This window comes from Dermacentor variabilis, chromosome 11 (assembly GCF_050947875.1).
Source record: "Dermacentor variabilis isolate Ectoservices chromosome 11, ASM5094787v1, whole genome shotgun sequence".
In the NCBI taxonomy this organism is placed as follows: Eukaryota; Metazoa; Arthropoda; class Arachnida; order Ixodida; family Ixodidae; genus Dermacentor; species Dermacentor variabilis.
In genome coordinates this window covers 95,569,899-95,592,485 of record NC_134578.1, presented here as the reverse complement: position 1 = coordinate 95,592,485, position 22,587 = coordinate 95,569,899, and the positions used below count along the sequence as shown (strand labels likewise).

At 50.8% G+C, this 22,587-nt stretch overlaps 1 protein-coding gene across 2 annotated transcripts in view; it reads right to left on the bottom strand.

The window, feature by feature from the left end:
* Positions 1–22,587, bottom strand: part of mri (BTB/POZ domain-containing protein mrityu) — a 214,235-nt gene that overhangs the window by 163,408 nt on the left and 28,240 nt on the right. The window lies entirely within an intron of this gene.

The following is a 22,587-nucleotide window of genomic DNA, read 5'->3' as shown; positions in this document are numbered from 1 at the left end:
GTCGGAACTTCACCCTGCGCGAAGTCGCCGTTGTAGCACCTAGAAGTATTAGGCTAAAGAAGCACGCAGACACTTGCTAGCCTCTATACAGCCCTACACGGCAGTCAGCCGCATCTCGGTATACACTGCTTCCCGTTACAGACTCACGCTCCTTTCAATATCGTACCAGTGCGCTAGCGGGAGGGAGAATGACCGCAGCAGGCAGAAAGCGACCTGTCAAAGGCAATATTAGCTTGTCATCAAGAGCTCGATGCAAGAAACCCTGTTCCATTCACTCGCCAGTTTCCAAGTTGCTTTATCGATGTGCACACGACCCTGAAACGTCAGAAGAGAGCGAAGTTAAGCCAGCACAAAACGCCGGTTTTCACCACTTGGAACGCTTCAACCATAGAATCACCGCAACTTATTAGGCACCTCGTAGCGCGCAGCCCACGGGAATACAGGAAAAAAAATCACGTTCCCACAAGACGTGAGACGTCAAGCGAGGCTACGACCGAGGACGGGCGGCCGCACCTCTGCCAGAGGACACCGAGCCCAAAGGACAAGTCGTACTGGCTGTGGACTCCCAGACAGCGACGCCCGGAACAGCGACAACGTCGACACCACTCGTCATCGTCGGGGGCAAAGCCGTCGTCCACGCGTCGCGCCCTCTCGGTACCAGCGGCAGCCCGCGGGGGGCGCGACGTCTTCCTCCAACGAAGCGGCGCACCGGAACGCGGCGACCAAAAGGCAAGCCGGCGTGCGCAGCAGCAACAGGACGCCGAACAGAAACAGCAGTTCGGGCGAGGAGTCCGCGCGCGACAGGCACATACTACGCGACGATCGCGTTCACACTGCGTCGCGTAAGCCGGCGGAACGCTAGCCCTGGCGGAGTTCGCCAACGACACTCGCGGACACTGGCCCTGCTCGTCGACGACACGCGCAGCGAAGTGTCCCCGCCGCGCATCACGTTGCAAGGCCTCCCCGCTGCTGACGCTGCATTTCGGGATCCCTCAGTTCCGGCCAGACATTAACGCGTCTTCTTCTCGATGCACCAATGCGTCACGAAAGTACGGCAGACACTGAATAAGAAGCCTTAGAAGGAAGGTAAGTGCGGCACACTTCTCGAATGCTCCGAATAAAGCTGGCCGTCAGAGAAACACCCCGTATAGCTTGTGTTTGCGTCTGCAGGCAGGCGTCTGACTTGCTACGCTCAGAACGTGCCTTCCTTCAGAAAGGAGGGCGCTATGTTTGTACAAGGTCGCGCAGAACGACTGCGGCGCTTCACGGGCGGCTCTGGAAAGCTACTAAGTTATTCCGGCGTACTAACGGCTGTTTCCCAAATAGCCCTGGATCATATGGGCCATTAAACCATATTTTTTTTTTAAATAAGAAACGTCCCCGAATCAGGTCTACGTATAGACACAACTTGGAGCTCGCGGTCCTTGATCAGCACTCAGTTCGTGCCATTTCAGCAACTCAAACTCCGTATCTGACAGTACTGCTCCGAGACCCGACAAAAGACGCACTCCCTACGCTTATTCCGACATCTTTGTTGGTATCTTTGAGCTTGCTAAGCATGCAAGTCCAAAGGAAGCTAGGGAAGCGCTAAGCACAAAGAGTCCTAAACAGCGACAACTTGCCTGAAGGACAGAGTGTCAGGAATTTCAGCGAAAGTGCCCTCCAAAAGCTTGCTGGAACTCGGGAAACGTTGCGCACATGCCTCAGAACTAACTATGAAATTGATTTGAATGCACTAAGGCTAGAAGCTTTAAGATGCATTGAACCTGCCACCAGGGAGATTCAATACATTCAGAAAAGCATGCATCTGGAAACGCACTGGCCGCAAGCGTCGTTCCGTGGAACCCTGAAAGAATGCGCGCTTCCTCTTGCAGTCGCAAAACCCAAGAAGCACTTCACTTTGAGGAGAAAAAAAATCCGCACTGTTTCGTACTTAAAAATTACGGCATACCAGTACACAAAGAAGAAATAAAAGTTTCTAGTAGTGAGTTCTACATTCCTCTGGATGTACTAATATCCATAGGAAGCCCGACACCTCGGCATCTCTATACGGCAGGATGCTCTACAAGCAGACACGTGCAAATGAAGATTCGTCCAAACACAAGCAAGTATAGTCCTCAATCTAACGAGCCCGACACCGAGGAAGGAACAGAACACAGTAAGCAGGCCAGGTGTCGCGGCTCATAAGGCCCAAATGAGAGAAACAGGTATTAATCGGTACGAAGCACCTAATTCAGGTATTCAGCGATTCGTGATGCGACGACGTAGAACTACAGTCGAGGGCTAACACCGAAGACACAGAAGCAGTGCCTTTGCGCGGGTTGAAATTACTATAACGTGAAAACTCCAGAGCAGCTTTTCCCAAAGCCACGACTAGACTAAAGGCATGGGCGACTACCGCACCAATGAACGTTCAAGGGAGCTACCAGCTGCCCACTTATGCGGAGGAGCAATCAACAGATGCCCACGAGGGGTCCGTACGCAGATCCGTGGAGCATTGTTCTTCAAAGATGACGGCTACAACAGAGAACGCTTTGCGAGAAGAGTTCAACGCAGCAGCCAAACAGGAATGTGCGGCTCTGAAGCCTCGAATCAAATGAACATTAAAGGTGAAGCACTCGCAAATTGGCCACAAAGGATTCGACGCACTACACTGAGAGCGACGATTCCCGCAGATTCGAAGTGATGCAACCGCTGACGGAGACACGGGAACGTTTCACGGGAGCACAGTCGGCACACGTTGTCGCGCAAACGTATCCGCAAACTCCACTGCCTCGCGCAGCGCCTACAACACACCGACGTTTTCAGTAGCTTGACGGGCTACACTGGCACTACACGAGGTAGTTCCCACGGTCATGCGGACATCTTAAACCAGTGCGCCGGGCGATGCATCCAGTTTCGAGCGCGGTAGAGTGCGCGCTAGCACCAGAACATCGAGGGAGAACTGCTGGGAGAGAATGCAGAACTCCAGCACAGATTCAGTTATCCACGAGTTGGTCAGTCTTCCCCGGTCGAAGCAGCTGCACTACTATGCACACGCGCCAGAAGAAGTGGCGAACACAAAAGTCAAAACAAGCCGAGGACAAGCACCGGACTCAACTCAAGAGCGCGCTGCCACTGCGCGCGCAGAACTCATTGACTGACAGCAGGCGCGTCGGCGCGCGCCGGAAAGCACGTCGAGCGGGCAAACTTCGCGACAGCTACCCTCGCCTCGCGACCGCGTCCCGCGCGCCTCTCTGGGACCAACTGGCCGCGAACCCATGGCCGGGCTCACCTCGGCGGGAACGAGCATGATACTCCCCTGGCGGCCGATTGGAGAAGCGCGGTTCGAGGAGCTACGCTGGACCCGGAGCGGAGTCGCGCGCGCGCGCACGCGAAGCGAGAAGTGGCGTCATCGACAGGACTGGCACATCCGCTAGTGAACAGGGCGAAATCAACGCGACTGGTACATCCTCTAGTGAAGAGGGCGGAATCAACGCTATTACTGCGACAGTATATGGACACTCCAGGCGCACTTCTGCCGTCGCTGTCGGCGTCGCCGTGAGGTTCCGTATAAAGTGTAAGGACTATAAGATCGTCGCAGCGCGCCGTGCTCTGTACGTGCGAGGGTGAACTAGCGATCCCAGCTCAATCTCGAGCACGCAAGCGAGGAAAGCGGAGAGGAAGCGCGCCGTCTTTCGTCGCTCGCAAAGATCCGGGGGGGGGGAGGAAGGGGGCGTGTTTTGCTGCGGGCGGCCAGGGCTGCTGCGTTTTGAAAGCTATCTGCGACAGAGACCGAGTCCGCAGCGCGCGGTGTTTCCGCGGCTTGGTTAGCGTTGGATGCGAGACGTAGCACGAAGGTCAATTCACTCGCTGCTGCTGCGGCGCTTCTGCAGCTCAGCGTTTTGACAGCGATTTTAGCAGTCATCGAGTCAGATGTGTTCGTGCTTGCTTGTGCGCGCGTGACACCATGCTTGTTAATTTAGCTAGTCTAGCTGCCTATGTTTACAAGCTTATACGGCCGATAAAATTACTATCCTTACTTCGTATAGCTAGCTGTCCACTAATTTGCTATAGCAATCGATGGCTCGCCTTTCCGGCGTAACTGCGAATTTTTTTAATGATTGACTAAGTCATTCGTTCGTTCATTCACTTATGTTATACTAAAGGAACGATGGTGGGAAAAGAGAAAATTCCGGCAGAACCAATCTCACGATGAACGTCGACGTTAACACTAAAGCAATGTAGCCCCATCGCATTCGCAACGAAAGCGCACGAAGTGGCAATCACAGCAGAACACAATGCTAAACGATACCACGATACGGCATATCTTGTAATCACTGCATCCCAGTTGAAGCTCCGCTATCCCAAGTACCCTGGCTGCTGCTTCGCTGCAATTGATTTCTATCAGCGGTCGCGCTCGACGCGGAAGTGTTAACTGCGAATGGGGCGCTATCGCTTTATTTCAGGGATGCATACCCCCTTGTGTCACCCTGGCACATCTATTCTGGAGGATTCACCAAGAATGACCACTTGCAACACTTGTCACGTATCCCACACGCCGTGCCGAGGTTGTCTGCTCGGGCAAAGTGGCACGTAACCAGTCGCGCAAGTTGTGAACTGTGCCAGATGCAGCCAGCAGCAAGTTGTTTACTCGGCCACATACACACTGGCCCTTGCTATGTTAATTGCAGTTATGTTATTATGTTAACCGTAGTCCTCCATAAAGCAAGCAAGAAAATCCCAATAAAGAAAGGCGTCAGGCAGGGAGGTACGATATCTCCAATCCTATTCACAGCGTGTTTACAGTAGGTATTCAGAGACCTGGATTGGGAAGAATTGGGGATAAAAGTTAATGGAGAATACCTTAGTAACTTGCGATTCGCTGATGGTATTGCCTTGCTTAGTAACTCAGGGGACCAATTGCAATGCATGCTCACTGACCTGGAGAGGCAAAGCAGAAGAGTGGGTCTAAAAATTGATCTGCAGAAAACTAAAGTAATGCTTAACAGTCTCGGAAGAGAACAGCAATTTACAATAGGCAGCGAGGCACTGGAAGTCGTAAGGGAATACATCTACTTAGGGCAGGTAGTGACGGCGGATGCGGATCATGAGACGAAAATACTCAGAATAACACTGGGCTGGGGTGCATTTGGCAGGCATTCTCAGATGATGAACATCAGGTTGCCATTATCCCTCAAGAGAAAAGTGTATAATAGCTGTGTCTTACCAGCACTCACCTACGGGGCAGAAACCTGGAGGTTTACGAAAAGGGTTCTACTCAAATTGAGGACGACGCAACGAGCTATGGAAAGAAGAATGATAGGTGTAACGTTAAGGGATAAGAAAAGAGCAGATTGGGTGAGGGAACAAACGCAAGTTAATGACATCTTAGTTGAAATCAAGAAAAAGAAATGGGCATGGGCAGGACATGTAATGAGGAGGGAAGATAACCGATGGTCATTAAGGGTTACGGACTGGATCCCAAGGGAAGGGAAGCGTAGCAGGGGGCGGCAGAAAGTTAGGTGGGCGGATGAGATTAAGAAGTTTGCAGGCATGGCATGGCCACAATTAGTACATGACCGGGGTTGTTGGAGAAGTATGGAAGAGGCCTTTGCCCTGCAGTGGGCGTAACCAGGCTGATGATGATGATGATGTTAATTGTCTGCTCGGCAAGAAAACAGCCAGCACATACCTAGTCGCCCGAGCTAGTAGACAACTTGGCTCACTGCGTGAGGAGAGAGAGGAAGGGAGGAAAGCTCGTTTCGATTTTATTTTTAATTGGACCACCTGGGATTCTTTAACGTGCACCTAAATTTAACCACACGGGTTCTTTTTTCGCATTTCGCCCCTGTAGAAATGCCACCGCCATAGCCGGGATTCATTTCGAATTCTTTTGGCGTAAGGATGGTGGGTGTCTTCGCGAAGAACTTATGTTGAATTCCAATGGCGGAGTCGGAGCAAGTTTTTCTGCTCGTTTCGGAGCAAGTTTGTTCCAATGGCAGAGTAAGGGCGGGAGTAAGGTGTTCCAATGAGAGAGCCCGAGGGGATTCAGAGCGGGAGTCACTCCGTGGAGCAGAAAAAGATGCTCCGCCAAAATCGGCGGAGTGGACCGGAACTCTGCGTGACGTATTTCCTTTACCACGTTTGTCTGCTGGGAGGCGCCACCGGTCACGACTCACGAGGAAGCAAAAGCTGCTGCACGCTTGGCGAGATATCCATTCCACACTTTTAAAAAAACAACAGGTGAACGGCGCTGAAGAAACAAGTGACCGGTGCGGCGGTGCCGGGAGCAAACAGCGGAAGGAAGTGACAACACGCAAGATATCCTGGGTCACTCTGTGATAGAACTTCCGCTTCCGCCTTGCTGCGGCGGCGCAGGCTGTGTTCCACTCGCGGATCTGGAGGCGTTGCTCTGCGCCAGAGTCGAGTGCTCGCTCGCGGAGTCCGTCGGCTGCTCAGACTCCGCCATTGGAATTCAACATTAGTTATAGGCACACGGCAAAGTGGGTACAAGTGCCAAAGAGTGCTAATCGCACTAAAATGTCGCCTTTTTCCCCCGAAAAGCGAAGCATCGATAGCGATATTAATGTATTAGACAACTACACGAAGTAAGGTTATAGTATAGTCTATCGGTCGCATAAATTGCGGTAAATATTCGCTCAGTAATTAAGTTAACAAGCATGAACAGACCTCCCTCAATGAACACGAACACTCGTCACAACACTGGCGTGCTGAAGAGCGCCGGCAGCGGGGAACGAACGCTACGTGCGGCCTCTCGCTTCAACACGTCTCCGAAGCTTGAGATCACGAGACCTCCAAAGTAACCCGTGCGGGAAGACTGCGCACGTGCAGCCACCAGCCATGTCAGTTCGGCCAGCTTTTGCACCCCCACTGCAGATTGCCTCCAAGATACGGCACCGGGTCCACGTACGCGCTCAGTCACGTGATGCACAGCCACGGCCGGGCTACAGAAGTCGCACGCTCATGTGCCCTCCCTAGAGCGCGCTTGATCACGCTACAGCGCGCTCAGGCGTAGATTGGAGATTATACGACATTATTCGAGTCCCGCGTGCGAATTTGTTTAGGCATGCTCGCCTCGTTACCCAATCTATACGGCAATGTTCACGAGGTTTCCGGTACACCAAAGCGAATCTTGCGCCAGAGCGATGACGTGATGACTTCAAAGATACGACTGACTACACCTAAAGCACAGGCGTGGCAAATAAAACAACGACCACAATATGCAGCAAAATATGCTTGCTGTATCTCCATGTCACGTGCTTTTTTCATGCACTGCAGAGGCAGCCCGAGGCCTTGAAGGGGCCATGAACCACCCCTCGGGCTTGGTGAAATAACATAGTCCATGGGTAGCATACGCTGTTGTGAACATCTCAGCCGATGCTGACGTACGCGGTCCGTGGAGCTCGCAAGCCGGAGCGCGAAGTCACCTTTCTCTCAAACGCTCTCGTTTCAAAAACCCCATGATCCTCGCTCTTTTCTGTGTGCTTCATTTCGTCATAAAGCCCACTGCAATACGCGGCTGCCATTGGTCGCTGCGCTCGGCTACACCGCGGCCGCCGCGACGCGCCGCCACGAGTCCAGTGGCTAAGCGCACTGCGGCTCTCCGAGGACAGCCGCGTTTGGCTTACGTTTAGCGCGGCATAGGCACCAAATCGGAAACTTGAACTGCGCGCCACGGTGACGTCTCCGCCGAAGCCTTAGCAGTGCAAGGCACTAGAGGAGGAAAAGGAGCACAGCTGAGGCCGTGTTTGATTGCCGATAACTCCGCTTCTGCTGAACGCGTTGAAGTACTTTCTGCGGCAAAGTGGTTCTGAAATAGCCTATCTTCACTTCAAATGTCTTTCTCCACTTCGATAAAAAGTGGTTCAGGGCCCCTTTAACACTGGCCTGCGGGAGTGTGACAGTAATCTACGCATCGCCGTTTTGAAGGACACTGACTCACTGTCGCAAGCTGCTGCGCTCCCGAATAAACATTTGTGTCACCAACTTGGCATTTCAAGCGTCAGCGCACTCGTGAGATTGAGAGGCAACCGAAGTCCCAAATAGCAAAATAAACAATAAATGCACAAGTCTGGAACCGGTCAATTAAGCATTGAACTACATAGCACTCCTATTTTCGGGCAGGCTACGATGACACGAGGCAGCACAATACCTTTGGAGGCAGGATATCAAATGTTTCATATTTTTTTGCATTAAATCTATGCTTTATTATCATTTATCTCTTGCACATGTACTAAGTCCATCACGAATAGATAGCACTTGAACGTTATCGATTATTTCCTTCTTTATCCATCGTATTTTGCCTCTTGCCTTGTTTTGACTCTATTAACGTTAATCCTAGTTGCAACTAGGCCTGCATTGGAAATTTGTTCAGGACACGCACAAGATAATGAAATTAAATTACGGGGTTTTAACTTCCAAGAGCAACGCGCGAGCTACGTGAACACGCCGTAGGGAAGAGCTCCAGATTTATTTCGAGCGCCTGGCAAATTCTTTAGCGTGCACTCAGAGACGCACATCATAATGCCGCTGCCCACGTCGGGAGTCGAACCCACGACGTCGTGCTTCGCAGCAGCAACAAAACAAATACCACTGAGTTAAAGCAGCGAGTCCTGCAGGCGGAAATGACACACGGCAAGGGTATTTACCGTAACAAAGTGTCAAGCATAAAGGAGCGTTATCAAAACTTGCGCCACGTGCCTCACTCATGTGGCAGTCACTGACACGCAGTGAACGCTAAATATTCCCACGATTGTGACCACTGTCAAGAAACTTTCCTGCGACACATGCAAGACTTTGCGTTAGGAGTCTTCCATCAATCGAAATGTTTATTTCCTTTTTTAACGCGAAAGCGTTAAGGGCTCCGTGCCGCAAGAATATCGCATGTCGACGTCGGACGTCGCTGGGCGAAAAACCATTCCGAACCACAATCACGCAGGCAGTACTCCGTGTGGCGAAGAAGCGTCACTGAACTAATTGAATTCCTCGTGGTAACATGCGCCAGAAACATCGTAAAGTACACTAAACACAATCTAAACACAACCTACAGACGTGATAGCGTGGGATTGTAATTTGAATACACGGGAAAAGAATTCTGTAACGCGAAAACTCAAACCCCTGTTCCAGCTTTTCCACCATTCATATGACGGCCATAGGCGGCGCGCCCGGTTTCTCGCAACACCACCAGATCGCGGCCCACGCAAGAGGCCGCGTTTCTACCAGAACGCCCGCCTTCGTACATAGCGCTCGCCGCCAGCACGTTCCGGCAAACATTAAGGTTACATAAGCTGCAGTTGCGAGGAAGCGTTAGAAGCAGTCCCGGATCTTTTAATGACATCGCGTTCCACTCTTAAAGGCGAAGCTCAAGCGCCCTCCCAATTATTTTTAATGCGGTAGCATGAGTGTCAAAGTGGAAAAAAATTGTGTGAAGTTTGGAAAGCGGTCACGTGGTAGAGAGGGGCTGGAAGAGCGCATATATATATATATATATATATATATATATATATATATATATATATATATATAATCAGTTGCACTTCGCTCCTCGATGCGGAAAGTCGTGTGTAGAGCGAGCGATTGAACACCACTTTGCAATGTGGTCAACGCGGTTCAAATCACGAATCCGGGACCTCAAAGAGGGGCGACGCCATACTGACGCATTTCTCTCGCATTTACCGCTAGATCGTCACTGACTTGTTTTTTTTTCGTTTCTTTTTTTCCCTGGAGACATCGTATATGTCGACGGCGTTCAAGGTCGCCTTTTACAGATGCGGCAGATCCTGTGACAACGAACGTCCTGCCTCCAATTGAAGCCCACGTCGTGACAGAATGTGGAGAATGCAAGCAGACAAAGATTGTTTTGCCAATGCATGCACATCCAAGCAACGCGTACATAAAACAAGTACAAGTACGCAAAGTGTTCTTTTGGGCTAGTTCGTAACTCATAGTAACCGAGCAACCGCGCAATAAGTAAAGGACGCACGCCCAGTTACTTTCCCTGTGCTGGTCAAGTTTTATTCTCGCTGTTAATCTGCTACCGTATAAGTTCCCACATTTTTTTCGAAAGTACTAAGGTTTCTGGTTTCCCACTCCGCAAATCTACCCAAGACTTCGCCAACGCCTTTGCTGTCACATGCAGATCCTGTGATATTCCTGATTATCATCATAGTCATTTATTACAGCCTTAAAGGCCCCCTTTCGAGGTATTACATAACGAGGGGATAGAATAGATCAAAAGATGACGTACAATAACGTGTCAAAACTTGGCTTTAGATTAACACGTGAAACAACTCGGCATTTGATCAGACACTAGAGAACATTGATATAATAACTGAGTGTTAATTTCTGAGACGATGTGACAGCACCTGCTTCAATTTCCAAGGGTTACGTTCGTTACCAACTTGATCCGGTAGCCTGTTCCCTTTTTCGATCGATAATGGTAGAAATGACTGGCTCAAGCTGTCAGCGAGTGTGAGTGGGCTTCTTTATGGAGCGAGTGGCGGTTAATGGCAGTTGAGGCGTGTAAAGAACAAGTGACAGTGTCACTGAGCATAAGTAGGAACGATACGTGAGCGCCGAGTGCACAGCCTATAAAAAAAGAAATATTGGTGAGTAACCGCTTATTCTGCCAGCACACTACGTGCGCTATATACAGCTTCGTTACAAAAGAAAAGCGGATAAACCACACGGTGGTTTCGGAAACCGGTAGCGCCTCCGTCCCAGCACAGCCGCTCCGTTGGGAGTTTGAGCCCCGCCCAGCCTTACTCCCTTCGCTTCCCAGTTGAGAGAAAAGCCTCGCGCCTGCCCCTTTCTCGGAGCACAGAGTACAGGGAAAGAACGCGAAGACCTTCGGGAGACCCCCCCCCCCCTCCCCCGCTCTACCTAGATTCCATCACCGCTCTCCTCCCCAATCCTTCCTCTCTCGCTTCCTCCTCCACAGATGTCGCCACCAGTCGAGCAGGCACGCCTGGTCGAGCAGAAGTGCCGAAGAGGGCGCGCCAACTCATTCTTCCTTTTTTTTTCTTTCCTTCACAGGCCGCGGGCGGCTCTGGCATTTCAAATAGTAGATCCAAAAACAGCATCACGGGGCTTTTAACGGGAGGAGGACGTGGGTTGTACGCCGCTTCCAGGAGGAAAAGATTATCCTCCCCTTCCCCCAAGGCTGGCCTCGTGAAGACCATAGGATAACACGGGATAGAAGGGGAAACCAACGACGGAGCCTGCCCGGTGCGGTCGACAGCTTCGGTGGCAGGCAAGTCTGTGCGAGGGAAGGCGAGGCTCACCCACTTTTGTCCCTAATGGGCAGAGGTACGCGAGGCTGACACCCGTGACGGAAAAAAAAAAATCAAGGGGTGGGTTGGAGCGGAGACAAACTCAATCGCGTCGCGGAAATTTCCGATTACCGAGAAACACCGACAGCCTGGAGGAAAGCCTCGCCTTGTCTTGCGTGTTTTGTTTCCTCGTACCAAGGGTGTACCCTCGCACCCATAATGCGAGACGAAAGAAACGCGAATGCAAACTCTTTCGTGCGTCGTCACCGCGATTTGCGCCCCAATGCGAAGGCATCGATTGTTTCTCTTAATTTTTTGTTCACGGCGCGACGTTAGCAGAGGCTTAAAACGACGTAATGGCGCGTTCGCGACCTTTTCACGCACGTCGAGAACAGCATTCGCTCGCGGAAAAATAGCCCGATGCAAGGAGCATCATTTCTGCAACCTCACCGAGCGCCATCCACCCCTAGCCACAGATTCCCTTCCCAGTTTCTGGTTCTTCTCAAAAGGTCTCCCCAATCGGAGCACGCGTTTCGCTCGTCAAGCAAAGCTTCTTACCGCGTTATGTGACGAGCGCGCCTGTAGCGTCGCATAATTACGGCATTTCGCGTTTTCCGCATCAAGCAAAGGGCAGAGCGGCTCTTGGTGCGCCACGGTGAAGCCTACGCAACAAGCTCGACTTCATTCGAGTGCCCGTAGACCAGAATTTTCAACGCTTGTAAGTGGCGGCCATGTTGTTACGGCCTAACGAAGACGACGGTCACTGGGGCGTTGCGCGTGTTCAGCCATCTTGGACATCTCTGCAAATAGTCGGTCTTCGCGTTTCATCTATCTAGCGCCCCGTCACACAATGGTGGAAGTGCGGAGTATTCTCGCCAGACGACAGAGTTCCGAAGCGGTCGGCGCTGCGGTGCGACCACCATGGCTGACCGACCGGAATCTGCTTCTGCGCCGCGGACCACGATTGCGTTAGCAAACCTTAGACATCCTGGAACCTTCAACGGGACCGCAGGCATCGGCGCTGAGGTGTGGTTGAGGCAATACGAACGGGCGAACGATCACAATCATTGGGACCGGACAGTCACGCTGGCCAATGCAGCTTTTTATCTCAGTGGAACGGCGACGCTGTAGTAGACAATCGTGAGGTCGAACTTAGGAGCTAGGATACATTTAAAAAAGATCCTTGGCCTGTTCGGTAAGGCCTCCAGTCGCAAATTCGCTGCGAAGAAACAGCTGTCAACGAGCCCAAACGTCCATGGAGTCACATCTGTCGTACAGGCAGGATGTGCTATAGCGCTTTGCCGTAACGCTGACAGCGACATGCCAGAATGGACAGTGTTGGCCACGTCCTGAAGTGAGGTAGCGGACGACGCATTCAATCTGCTCATGCGCAGAACTTGTGCTATGCCGTGATCGAGGAGTGCCAGCACTTCGAGCAGGCTAAGAGCCATTGAACATGCTGGCATCGAACGACCATTCACCCTGCTTCCCAACGCTTGCCGCGAGGTCTTCGAGTGAAGAGCGGCCGCAATCGGCCGAATCGGCGGGATTGACCGCCGCGAAATCGAAGCCATATGGCTACAGCTAGCCTCTTTACCAACTCTAACGCCAGCGACTCGAACACACCAGCGGTTTCACTCGCAAACCATCGCGCGAAACGAACACGCGAATCTCGGGGTTCGCGCCGCTCGCGCCGTGGTAAGCCCTATGTTCGCTCATGTTCCAGGTTCGCTCCCCGATCTCGGAACCCTTCTGAGTGGAGAACTGAAGACGATCGGCCTATCTGCTTTAACTGCCGCCGTGTCGGGCCGGTTGCTGGCTACTGTAACCGCTGGTCGTACGCGCAACGTACTCCATCCTTTGCCCATGCTAGCCGCCTTGATCGCGGGCCTTTTTAGCCACCATCTGCGGCACACCCACATAATCCTGAAGACGCCACGGAGTGGTGCAGCTACTCGCGGTAACCTAGAGGTCACCATGTCGCGTTCTCAAACTTTCCGCCGTCCGTGCCCCCGCCCTCCGCCACCTCGCCGCGCGATGTCGCCGAGCAACCGTGGCTCCTTCATGCTGGAAGACTAGACGATGCAGCGCCCGGAGGAAACGCTGCATCCACGACACCGCCCCAAAACCGTCTAGTTACTCTGCCGACTCGACGATGTATGCTGGACTCCGTACCCCCGCTCTCCGCCACCTCGCCGCGCGACGTCGCCGAGCAACCGTAGCTCCTTCACCCCGGAAGATAGACGATGCAGCGCCCGGAGGTAACGCTGCATCCACGGCTCTGCCCCAAAACCGTCTAGTTAGTCTGCCGACTCGACGATGTATGCTGGACGTTGACGCTGATGGCGTGGCCATCTCGACAGTTGTCGCGATGGTCACGAGATGGCCTCCGAGATTTTCAGGACGCCGTGAGCCGTGCCCAATCTTAGAGGTCATGCCGAGGAACCGCGATGACACAACGTTTTGGGTCATACGTCCCTTCCGGAGAGCGCTAATGGCGGCTTTTATTCTCTCTTTCTTTTTTCATATTTTTTTTAGAGCTTCGGTATCGAAAACGTCTATTTTTGAGAGCATCTCGTGACGCATCCGCTCAGATTTCAAAGAGAAAAATTCTAGCCGAGTGCGCTCTACACATACGCCATCTAGCACCACGCTTATTGCACGGCCCAAAATTGTGTTGTAGCTCGCCTTTACGGGACAATAAAAAGAAGTTTAGTGTCGAAACATTTACTAGCACATTTTTTTAACGGTTTGCACCACAGCCTGAAAAGTGATAATAATAATAATAATATTTGGGGTTTTACGTGCCAAAACCACTTTCTGATTATGAGGCACGCCGTAGTGGAGGACTCCGGAAATTTTGACCACCTGGGGTTCTTTAACGTGCACCTAAATCTATGCACACGGGTGTTTTCGCATTTCGCCCCCATCGAAATGCGGCCGCCGTGGCCGGGATTCGATCCCGCGACCTCGTGCTCAGCAGCCCAACACCATAGCCACTGAGCAACCACGGCGGGTCCTGAAAAGTGAGGAAAATATATCTAGGGAAGACATAACGACCTGGAAGCTGCTGAATACGATGATCTGTAATGACATGTACAATTGACGGACAATTGGATGCCCGAGCTTACGCAGCTAAAAAGCTATTTATTCCCTCAATTCATCTTGACAGTTTAGCTAATCAATGATAAAGCTATCTAGCTTACGTGAGGCGATTGCTAAGGAGTACTCAAAAGACATTTTTCGAATTTTTTCTTTTTTTGCGTTAGATGAAGGTCGACAAAATACCCGCAAAATTGCCGCGCGACTTGCCGCTCGAGGCATTCTGCGTGTATTTCACGCTTTTCACGCTCGAAAAAAAAAAAAGAACTTATGTTTAGCGCGCGTATCGAACAGAAAGCTGTATCGGGAGTTTTTCATTTCGCTCTACAATTTTCTAATTTACACTTCTCATCTAATGATAATTAATAAGGATAATAAAGTTAATTAACATGAATTAATTCTAATTATGCAATCAGGTGGAATGCTAAACATAATCAGAGCATCTCTAAGCGACGGCAAACAAGAGGACCTTTGTCCTGTCCAGCTACGTGGCATTTGCACATTTTTAATGTTTGGCTCAAGTTACGTGGGACACCCTGTATAGTAATCACTCGGTGTGACGTAACGGCCGCAAAAGCGTACCGTGAAAACGTGCTCGTGCCGTTCCCACGCCGACAACCAGCGCTGCAGCCACTTCGCTCGTATTTCGGCCTTGCAGAGAGACACAATGTCGCAGCTTGACATGTCGCCGATCGCTGCGTTTGCAGCCTACAACGCAAGGGCGAACGTGATAAGGTAGCTCGCGTCAACACGCAGCACGTTGTAACACAAGCATACGACACTTAAAGTATAAACCCCATGCAAGCGATCTTGCACGCGACAGCACAGGCGACGCGATGGAGATGGCTGTCGCGTTCGCTCGTCGCCTACAAGTTGCACCCCATGCGAGCGATGACTTCGAGCGACGTCTCCCCAGTGTTGCCGGTATGAGGGCAGCAATATAGGCGCCGAAACTAGCGTGACACGTGCTTTATTAACTTAAGTTGATGTATTTTACTGTAAAAAGCAGCATAATATATTTCTGAAAGTCTTGCAGTAGGTTCTTATCCTTGCACCTATAAAAATTCGATCGTTTGCTCGTTCCGTGCGACAATCGGAAGTACTGGAGTTATGTACATCCAGTTCCGGCTTTGAGCTATTAGCTAGTCGCTCATAGCACTTCCGGGCGACGAGCGACGAATTCTAGATTTGCAAAACCGAGCGATCGCGCGACAAGACCGAGCGATCTGTCAAGCGACGGCCTGATCCGTCGCGCGAACCCGTCGCTCGTCGCTGTCGCGCACAAAATCGCGCTAATGGGGTTTAGCCTTAAGTGTCGTCTGCTTGTGTTACAACGTGCTTGCGTTACAACTGCTGTGTGCCGGAAGTGCTTGAGTGCGGTGATAAATTGTCCTTGTGCATTCTCTTTCTGCTACTTTCTCTTTTTATATAGGAACAAATTAACATTCCAACTATTACGAACAACACTTGCTCACTATAAAGATGGAAAAATTATCGATGACGCGGCCTGGGCAGCCAATCAGACAGCTCTCCTTACTGGCCTTATACGGTCACCTCGCGTCACTTGGTCATGGCGGGGGGGGGGGCTGAAAACCCAGCGGATTGACGTGCTGCGGTCGATTGCAATGCACTTTTTTAAAACCTTACAATAAATTACATGCTTTACGCGGAGCACCTAGATGCGTCATTTAATGATCAAGAGGACCTACCCTAACGACTCAGTACGCCTGTACAAAATCGTTTCAGGGTCCCTTTAATCAAAACAACGTCGGTCCAATACAGGTCCACCGTAGCACTTTTTTTTTAGCTAGCATGGCGCACGTTAGCTGCATATCAAAGCAAAGCCTTATTTGCGAACACTCGGGAACTTTTCCTGACCTTGGCTGCTGTCTTGCAGAATAGCCCATGCACGCATCAAAAACAAATTGAATTACGCGCACGATGCAAGGGTTCGAATCTCGGTCCCGCAGCACAATGCTTTAACCAGAAGGCCACCATCCAACATATACGTCTATCGTACCCAACGTCAGATACCTCTCATCACCACGTGATGATTTCCGAGTGCGTCACAGGTCACGTAGCACGGGTGCATGAGAGCACACGTGTTCGCGCCAGTTTCCTTTACGCCAATCAGGGACGCGGAAAGGAAAAGGACAAATTTACAGCATTTGATTACCACCTTCGCTTCACATAGAGTCGATGATGTGCGTAGGATCTGCATATCTCTGTTTGCTTTTACAAGTCAACATAGGGAAACATCAAGACAATGCCTTTGCATCTAGGACGTCTTAATGTGTCCCCATTTGTCCTTCGCAATCTCTAGTGCCGTTTGTGTTAGCCATCACAGCCCGACAGTACGTTTTCACGACAAGGGAAGGGGGGGGGGGGGGGGGGCGGATCACAGTAATGTTGAGAATTTACTAATACCGGACGAACAAAAAAATCGTCAGCACGAGGGCCAACATTTCGACAAGGGAATTGCCTATCGAAGCCGTCCCCTTGCAGAAAACGTAAGCCTTTGCTGGCTGAGGTTCTCCTCATTCGTGCACTGTTGATAGAAACAGATAAGGCGGTTTTGTTTTGATTAATGCAGGTCACTTCTACATCAGCGAATGTGTGCGTGCGCGCATGCGTATGAGGTGTGTGTGCCCGGGTACGGTATTCCACCTCTGTCCACCTTCTCCGACACGGGCCTCGCGAACGCACTGAAACGCGCTACAAGAGTGGACTTTACAAAAGCAAATACAGAGGTCGGCACGCAGCCAATTAATCCAAACCCAGAACTGACCTTTTGAGCGCGCTTCGCAGCGTGGTCGCCTCCCTCGTCCGAACGTCACGACACGAAGACATGTTCACAGGTCAGAGTGCGTGGCCTTTCGAACCGCGGAGAAAAGTTTAACGAAGAAAGTGTACGAGCCCGCCGCGCGATATGCTTTTCGACACTCTCCAGCAATGCGTACGCGCTACAGCGATAAGCGTACAGTCAGTGTTTCCGACGATACCCGAGCGCGCGATACAGCTTTATTCTATTCCGGATAAACGGGCCTCTCAACCGAGTTTTTAAGCCAGCTTTATCGCGAGTGAGTCATTCGGCCTCAAGCTCATAATAACGCGCGGCGCCTTTGCAGCAGACGACAACGACCCGGAAAGCGCGCACCATATTTTGAATCGACTGTATCTGCAAAAGCAGATAAATACGTCGTACTTCGCGATAAATAAGTCCACATGCAAAATGATAAAAGACGCGAACAAATATGCTCAAATAAAAGAAACGCGACGATAGTAGAGTTCAGGAAGAAGGGAGGGTGAGAAGCATCGATCTGGACGTCATTTGCGGTCGTCTGCTATCGTGTCCCTCTCGAAAGACGAACACAAGCAGACGACGAGATTGATCGTGACTTATTTACGTCGGCTTTTCGTTCTTTCTTTCGGATTTATTCTATCGTTAATCTCTTTTCCTATCCTACGGATCAGGCGAAATTTATTGCTGTCCCTTCCAGGCTCGCTACCCCGAAACACTTGAAAAAAAAAATGGGCAGACACACTTAAAGGGACAGTAAGGGGAAGTGTTAAGCCGAGCTATATCGGCAGAGTATTCGTCTAGAAGTCTATCATCGTTTTCTCATTGTAGTATATATACATCAACTTTTTTTGCCTAGGAAATTGCCGTCGAAGGTCCCACTGCTGCTTCTTAATCTGAACAGCCCGCGCGAAAGCGGAGGACTTGGCGTCATCTCCACGTGACCGCGCTCTATGCCGTTGTAATGTCTTTTGTAGGCTTTTTGTTCAGTTCTATGTACGAAGCGTACTGCATGGCGAGTGCAGGTGTTCAGCTTGCGTGAGTGACTCTGCGGTTCTGCTTAGGTTCAGGTTACCTGCTACGGTCACTTGAGCCTCCTCTGACGGAGCCGGCAGGTTTGTCAATTGCCATACGTTGCCGCCTCGGCCGGTGTAAATAAATAAAAAAAAAACACTCTCCGCGAATCAGAAGTGCTGACGCCACACATAAGAAGCACCATAGTCGCGAACAGATGGCGCCACACCAATTTTTTATTTTCGTCATTTTGTCGCTTACAACAGCGCCCTTTTCAATGCGAATGACGAATTCGTCATTCCAGAAGCATAATCTATAAATCTAGCTCGACCTAATATTTGCCTTTAGTGTCCCTTTAACACTGCTTACGTGTGGGGAATGCGAAAGCATTACGGTCCCATTACTGAAACGTTTTTTTTTCGAGCGTTCCTTGTCCGCGCCAGCTCTCACCTGCGTTCTAACTGAGCCTCGGTAAGGCCAAATAAAAACGCGTCAAGCGTGTCAACGCGCTCGCCTGCCCGCGAGCAAATTGTAACTCGAAAGACCGCTCAGCACTGTTCAATTGGTCAGTAGTGCTTTTACAGTGGAGCTGTTAGACCCTCGTTCGGTTTCTCTTGACGTCCGCAGCTTCGCCGAGCTGGGAAAGAGAAAAGAGAGAGTGAAAGCAGAGTATCGAAATAGCATCGCATAGCATAGCGAGAGAAGGAGATTCTTGAATATGGGAAGGAAAGGTTGGGGTAAAGTGCAGCGCAGTAACTGTCTCTCAGCAGAGGACACCTCAACCGCGCTGCACAGGGGGTAGGGAATGAAAGTAGGGGGAGAGAAAGAGCACCAGAAACAGCAGCACGCCGTGGAAATGTGATGGAGCTAAAGGCGGTCGGCGAGGCCGACAGCCTCGGCGAATGTCAGGAGCGCACGTAGAAGTGTCCTGACAGCATAGCGACGCGGCGAGGGTGGGTGGAGCCTAGCGGGGGAGGAGCGGCACAGAGGGGACACAGGTAGTGTGACGTCATTGCTCTCCGATTAAAACCCGCTCGCTCGCTTCGGCGGTCCTCTTTCTCGCAGTGGGAAAAAAAGTTATGCGTAGCTCTGCTATAGCAAACGCCAGAGACCGGCGGAGCAAGGGGAAGCCCAATGAATAAGTGTCCAGTTTGGCACTACTTTACTGGCTTTTCCCCAGTTTCGCTCGTCTCTGGTGCTTGCGATAGCAGGGCCACGCACAATTTTTTTGTACGTTCATTTTATACATTCATGACGTGGCGCCACCCCATCGGCTGTAGCGTCACGTGCCCCATGACGCACACAATAGGCTACACCTTTCGACGCAACGCGTGAAATGACGCAGGCACTATGCACGCCTTTGTGGAGCCATCATGGCGTCGTGGAAGCGTGCGCGTCTCGCACCCCGGAGGTCCGGGTTCGAGTCCCAACCAGACCGAAATTTGCGAAATTTTCTCTTCAGAGCGATTCACTTCGTTTACAGGAACCTCTCAGAGAAGTTTAACGTCCAATTCGAGCATTTTCGCTCTTTGAGTAGTCGGCCAATTCGGTACCCTTACGCCCCATTACGCGAAAAATCCGTCGGCGTCGCTAATGCTTTTTATTAAAAAGCCAAACAATAAGAACCTGCGGTGCTGCTCATTCCGGCACGCAGGCGATCGAGACCAGCAGTTTTAATCCGCAGTAATACCACCGCACGACGTACACAATAAATCCGCCGCAGGGAACTGGCATGGCAAGAAAAGAAACCGAACCGCACGCGAATATGGAAGAACGCATTGAAAAATAACCCGCGCTACACACGAAAACGCGGCTGGAGGATTACGATTAAGGGCCGACGTCGTACAGCAGCTCCATAGCTATAAGTCCCGAAATTGGAACGGCGAATTAAAGCAGAAAGAAAAAGACGGTCGGGCGCTGGTCACTGCAAAACACTGATATCGCCGTTTTCCGTTTATTGGGCTTCCCGGCGATCGATCGCGTAAATTTTCCAGGGGGTTACCGAGATGACCATCTCAAAAAAGGGGAGGGGGGGGCGGCAGCAGACGACAGCGCGAGCAGAAGGCTCTGTCGCTGTGAGCAGACGATAACCGGACGGCGCGCGCCTTCCGTTCGGAAAGATATTTTTCCAATCTACGGGTTTAGCGCACACCGCGGTTAAGCATATTGTACGACGGTGTTGCTTTTTATTTAGACCGCAGAATTCACGCAGAGGGGTGAGCTTGTAGCAGGCCATGAAAATGCACAAATTTAAGGAGGCAAAGAAACTATAAAGCAGAGTGAATGCTTCCTCAATATACAATGGCTGCCACCGGCCATACATCATTTGCATTAACGGGGAAATACTTTCTTCTTTTAGTACTTTACCCCCTGTTTGCAACGCAACGCGAAAAGAAATGGATGGCACGCTGGTGAAGCCATCTTCTCAGTACTACGCAGCAGCACAGGGAACACCAGGGGATAAACAACATCTCAGTGACGCCAGTTCAGGGAGCGGCGATCAACGAAGAGCTTTCAGCTGCTATCCTTATATTTACTTTCCTTAATGTCGAACATTTGTTCGAGACGAGGCGACAGGCAGATAATCCGCCTGGCGTGACCCTGCCACCCAAACGCTGCTCACAAGAATACAGCACATACGGCCATCACTGGTATGCCATCATGCAAAAAAACATATATAGCTGCAGTGAAGAACCATGTGCAACACCACAAAGGGCAGAGTAAAACGATAGATACGATAGATACATATAACGTTCTTAGTGGCAGTGTTACACCACATTTGACTTTACATACAGCTGACTTTCAAGTCGGCATTCCGCTGCTGACTGTAGCTGTCTGATTGTGCTGTAACATTGGCGTACAAAGGATGAATCATCAACTAGCCCATAGGTAAACATTATTCAAGGATAATATAGTGCCTGCGTTGAACAAGCACAGTCCCCATAACGAGAAGTAATGCAGGCGAACTGAGTAAAGGCTCCGTAATGCCTTTGGCAAGCTTTTACGCTGCACTGTTTTTTTTATTATTAACTGACCAAACGTATGACAGTGACATGGGAGACGACCCCACTGATATATCTTGTCAAAAGATCTGTCACCAACATCAAACACGTCCATACAGAAGATTTCTATCGGGCACAGTGGAGAGAGCTTTGCATTTGAACGGATCGCTGCGTGGTGTTATCACTGTTTGAAAGAGCCCTGAAACACTTTTCTAACCAACCAAAAATAGCGTCACTATTAAAGGAGGTCAGCTCACAAATCTCCTGCCTCCAAAATTTTAAGAATCATTCAAGTAAAAGTGGAGTTAGAAGAAGTTCTCGAATCAATGCGCAGCTTTCCCTCTTCTTTTTTCTCCACTAGCACGCTGGAAGCTACACAAGGGAGATGTCAATGGGGTCAGGCCCTGCACAAAACATTCTCTTTTTTTCCTTCCTTTTTCTACAACGCTACTTGGGGTTCAGACATGCGCATTGCTCTCTCGACGCGAGATGGGCATTTGGGCTCCCTTTAAAGGAGCTATATACAGTAACTCTACCCCTCGTCACCACACCCCCGGAGTTACGTCACCCACACAGACCAATCAGAGTATGCGGTTGTTCGCCGCCAGAAGGCTCGTCGCGGCACCCCGGGGTAGCACTTGGCCTTCGGGATCACAGTGGCGCACAGGTGCGCCCATGCGATCTCGGAAGCCAAGCGCAGCCTGCAGTTGCGCTCTCTGAGGCCAGCCACAGCAGGCACAGCTACGCGCAACTGTCGTGTGTAGACCGGAAGAGCAAAGACGACATAGCTTTTTGGTGTTTGAGATCGCAGACATATACAATTTTTATTTATTGAACTTCAAATTAGCAAATATGGTATTACTGAGAATGTTCTCGCGATCACGGAATCTGCTAATACCGATTGTTTAGCTGCTTGGCTGCTTGCGACGTATTGTTGACGATATTGCAAAAAAGAGAGCTAGCGTTTTTTTTTTTAACTGTTCTTTGACACGAGAATGTCAATTCCCCGCTGCATGCTGTGGAATAATATTTGGCTCACATGTTCCCAGGAACCTTGTGTACAAATTGGCAATGTTTTCTTACTATGTTCGAAAAGTGTTTCTAATAATATTTGGGGTTTTACGTGCCAAAACCACTTTCTGATTATGAGGCACGCCGTAGTGGAGGACTCCGGAAATTTTGACCACCTGGGGTTCTTTAACGTGCACCTAAATCTAAGCACACGGGTGTTTTCGCATTTCGCCCCCATCGAAATGCGGCCGCCGTGGCCGGGATTCGATCCCGCGACCTCGTGCTCAGCAGCCCAACACCATAGCCACTGAGCAACCACGGCGGGTCGAAAAGTGTTTCGCGGCCCATCCAAAGAGGGTGAGAGAAGCTGGAGAAGGGTTCTTGG